The sequence below is a fragment of the Triticum aestivum genome, chromosome 2D, assembly GCF_018294505.1.
Source record: "Triticum aestivum cultivar Chinese Spring chromosome 2D, IWGSC CS RefSeq v2.1, whole genome shotgun sequence".
Classification (NCBI taxonomy): domain Eukaryota; kingdom Viridiplantae; phylum Streptophyta; class Magnoliopsida; order Poales; family Poaceae; genus Triticum; species Triticum aestivum.
The window spans coordinates 45647579-45652513 of NC_057799.1; positions in this window are offsets into that span (position 1 = coordinate 45647579).

Genomic DNA, 4935 nt, shown 5'->3' on the forward strand with positions numbered 1-4935 from the left:
CTGGGGGTAGGCGGGATTGAGTCGCTGTAAGGGGGTACACGCGACCGAATCCTAGTGACTGGCGCATAGGATTCGTTTTTTCGATGTTGCTTGCTTCTCAAGACGCAGTTGCTCATAATTTCGATGGATTTGCTTAGATTTTTTCCTGTAATTTGTGAGATGGGGGGGCAGGGAAAGGGGATGCATCTGACTGGGGGCAGTTGCTTCATAATTTCGGTGCTAGTTGCTTAGTTTTTTGCTGCAAATTTTTCATAAATTTGATGCTAGTTGCTTAGATTTTTTCCTACAAATTTGCGAGGGGGCGGGTCAGGGGATGCATCTGACTTGGGCAGTTCATGGAGGGGTCAGGGATGCACTGTGTTTTTTTGGGGAAATGGTTTTTGTGATTGGTTGATTTTTAGTTTTAGTTATTGTCTAGATTTGCAACACCAAGTTGATATCCTTTTTGTAGTGTTCTTTAAATTTACTGTATGAAACATGACGTTGCTTATATCAACCATCGAGCTGCGGTCCTTCATTGCAACTATGAATAGGAGATGAGATATCTCTCATGAATAAGCGGCAAAGCCTGAGTGTTTTTTGATTTTTTTAGCTAATGTGATGAAGATGAACATGTCACTTTTGTTGATGAGTAGTTTTTTTATGTGCTTTATTTTTAGTTGCCACAAAATAATGAGTAGTTGCATAGTTATCAATACCAAATTGCTTTTTGCAAGCACTAGCAATTCAGTTGTTGAGTTATCTCTGGGTAGGGAATAAATGGAGTTTTGTTCATCTCCAAATGACAGTGATGTTAGCTCCAAATGCAAGCAGTATCATTTGAGCAGTTGAGTTATAGGGCTTTTGTATCTGGTTGTATCTGTTTTCATTAACATGTTTTTTTTTTGTGTTTTCTTGTACAGAATGGCTCCGAAAAGCAAAAGGCATGCGGGTAGAACTGATGGTGAAAATGATGGAGAAGAAGTGGCAGCTCAACCAGCAAGGAGTAATGTTGGACGCAAGCGCGGGCGGGTGAATCAGGATCCTGTACGTGGTGGTCGGGCAGGGAAACGGGCCACCAATTCTGCCCGGGGTGGTCGGGTGGGGAAACGAGGCAGTGATTCCGCCCCTCGTGATGAAGGAGGGAGAAATCCGAAACGTGCGAAGAAAATTGCGGATGAGGTATTTTTCTTATGAAAAACTTGAAAGAAGGGAGGCATCCTTGAAATATGTAATGCTCAAGTCAGCATGGCATTTTCTTTTTGTATATGCACTCCTATCATTTTGATAAGCAGTAGAATAGCAGTGTAGCAGTTGCCTAGTTTAGTACTAACAGTTGCAGTTCATTATAGATCTAGTTGCTTAGTTTAGTATAGTCAGTTGCTCAGCTTAATATAGTGGGGTTGCTCATTTTTTAATTTTTGTAATGCAGATTGGTAGCAGTGGGCCACCACCGAGGAACAGGGCATCACCTTCAAGACTTTTTCTCCTAAACAGTGGCCTCGATGATACATAAAAGGATGCCATTGGTGATATAAGCTTTGGGGGTGTGCTTGATATCGGGACAAGAACAATGAAAGGAGATCTTGCGAAGTTTGTGACGAAGTGTTATGATCCAGAGTTGTCGCAGCTTGTTATCCCAGATAGGGGGAAGATCCCAGTTGATGCAGCAAGCGTAGAAAGAATCTGGGGTTTGCCAAGGGGGGCAGGGAAGGTTGCATATGAAGTGGAGCCAGACGTAGTTAGGTTGTTCAATGAGATGTTCGACATCCCGACAGGGCCCGCGCCATCAGTGACTGAGTGGTGCAAAATGATAAATGATATGGGAGCTGTTGCGGATGACAAGTTCTTAAGTGCTTGGCTGGTTGTTGTTTATAGCTATTTTCTTGCACCGACGACCAGCTTGAAGGTGTCACCGCGCGCATACTCAACTGCGCTGAATCCACGTGAGGTTGTGAATTCAAATGTTTGCCAGTTTGTCGTCGACCAACTTAGGCTTGCTTTCATGGGTTTGGGAGACAAGAAGAATACTATATGCTGCTGCCTTTTCCACCTAGTGGTAAAATGATCCTAGGCCTCCCCCCTTGTTTTTTTCGTTTTTCATTTCGCGTTATATGTTTCAAGCTGAAGTTCGATAGGTTTTTTTGCAACTGATATGTGTTCTCTATTTTTTTGAAACAGCTGCTATACCTTGACTCGCTTGACGTGGACTTTAGGACAGTCCATAAGGATTATGTGAATGAGAGGATGACAACTGTTCTTCCAAGGGTCAAAGCATGGAATGAAGGTCTGATCAAAGCAGTAATTAAGAAGGACAGGATTAGGAAGGGTGTCTATGGAAAGTTACGAGTAAGTGTCACTTTACTGTCTGAACAGAATTTTTTGTAGTTGCTTGATTTTTTTATGCAGTTGCCCACCTATAGGGATTGTGTTGCCTAATTTTAGGAAGCTAGTTGCTTTTCTGAAAGCTAGTTTCATGATAGTTTTTTTACATGGAATTTCACATGGTAATCTTCATCATTTTGTCTCCAAGTAGTCATACATGTCCAATTACATTAGTCTTTTTAAGCAACAGTTGCCAATAATTTATAGTTTCTGTAGTTGCTCAATTTTTATCGGGGGGGTTGTTGTAGGTGCTGTAGGTTTTTTGTGATGTCCATAACTGCAGTTGCCATCAATAGTGCTTGTATTTGCCCTAAGTTAGGGAGGCAGTTGCTCATTCATTTCCTCTTTTTTTCGAACTTTTGTTTGATCTTTTTTGCTAACTGAGTTTATCATGTACATTTTTTTTACAACAAACAGCTCAAAGCCGAGTTCTCGAGATGCGCAGAAGATAGTGTTTTTGGGAGCATGGATCACATCCAGAAGTTTGTTGCTGCGAGGCTTCCTCAAAACTACAACAGCAATGTATTTTCTTTTGTCACCATGGTTTTTTGCCCTTTTTCATAAGAAACGGAGTGCTTTTTTTTCGTTTATCGTTGTTGTTGTATAGACTGCTCATCTTTTCGAGTTTTGTATTTTTGTATTTTGCAGAAACAAAGGAGGTTGTCAATGCTGGTCCATGATATGTGCTCTGAAATATCAGTCCAAATTGGGAGGTTTGTTCAAGGGGTGGGCAAGTTGGAAGAGGAGGAGGTTGAACCAGCAGGCACAAGTGTTTCTAGGGTCGCAAGCATATGTCAATCATCACGGCAGAAAAAGGCAGCGACAAGTCCGAAACAGCAGAAGGTTGCTGAGCAAAAGAATACAAGGGGCAGTAGCAGTCAGTGCAAGGAGACACTTTTGGAGTCCGATGACGAGGAGGAGGAATCCGACGAGCAAGATTTGAATCTTCAGAAGAAGAAGAAGAGGAGGAAGGGAAAGATGAGGACAGTCCTAAAGAGGAGAGTTCGGATAATGACGGGGACAGCAATGACGATGACGACGATGACGATGAGTATGATGATGATGCTCCGTCATACAGCAGCCCGCCAGCAGCCACAGAACATGACGATGATGATTCACAGCACACGGACGCTGACAACTCACAGCCGCCCATTGCTGGTGAAGAAGATGGTGGAGACGAGGAAGACGACGATGAGGATGAAGGTAAAGATGAAGAGCAGGACAGGGAGGAGGATGATGAAGAGGAACGGGACGAAGAGAAGGAGAGAAATGTGGAAGGGGGCAATGATGAAGAGAATGAACCAGATAAGAAAGAGGGGGAATCGGAGGAGAAACATGATGATGAAAAGACTGAAGAAGAGGAAGAAGAGGAGGAAGACAGAGAGGATGAATATGATGATGCGGATCAAGATGGCGGGGGTGGGAAGAAGGGGGGTGAAGATAAGGATGATGGCGGGAATGGCGGCAATGCTAGCACCGACCAGCCCAGCAAGGGTGGTGGTGATGATGAGGGAGGTGCACGAAATCCGGGGTGGCGTGGGGGCAGTTGCAACGACGAGGTGCCGCTAAGTACCATCATGGAGAGACTCAAGCGCACTGGCAAGGAAAGAAGTGAGGCAGAGGAAACGATGTCCGTCGAGAGCACACAAGGAAGCATCCAAAGTGCCGGCAGTTTTTTTCAGAGCAACTTCGTTAAGATGGACATGCGGAAGGAGCCTTTTGAGGTTCAGAGTGGGCCTGTCATTTCAGCTGCAGATGTGGTGAGGATTGGAGATACCCAGTACAGACAGAAACAGGTCATTCCCGTGACCCATGATATCCCTCTTTTCCCGATGCCTGCGATGCCAACTGAGGAAAAATTATCCGTGATGGATTTGTGCCCGGAGACGATGGTAGATGAGTTGGAACTACCGAGTTTTGGCCAAAAAGAGAAGGAAAGAAAGCTTGTCGGAGGAGTTGGAGCGGCTGCCACAAGGAAGGTCAAGAAAGTGAGCCATAAGTCAGTTAAGGCCTGTGTTATGTCTCCAAAAGGAAGAGAGGATGCGGCTGTTCAAAGTGCTGCAACTACGACAACCAACCAGCAAGCTCCGACAGTTCAGAGGCCGACAGATGAAGTGGCAAGTCAGAAAGCAACATCACCAGCAAAAAGCAAGGTTTACCAGAAAAGAGCAGCAAAGAAGCAAAACAAAGCAACTGATCATATTCTGCAAGCAACTGAACAGAAAAAACAAACAACTGCTGAATCAGCAAAGACTGAAAACAGGGCAAGTGCTGAATCAGCAAAGAGTGAAAACAGAGCAACTGCTGAATCAGCAAACACCGAAAACAGAGCAACTGGTGCTACTTTTGAAGCAACTCAGCAAAAACTCAGGCAACCAGAGTGAGCATGGAGGCAGCAGCAGCCCCTCCCACGCAAAGTACGGTGGCAACTACTGTGCTTGAGGAAGCAACCCCTGAGCAGGAGCAAGCAACCGCCCAGGACTCAACAGACAAGCCTCCGGTACTCCCCAACAAGCAAGCATATTCTGCAAAGGGGAAAGAAATCTCACTGGATGATGTTAGGGACATCAA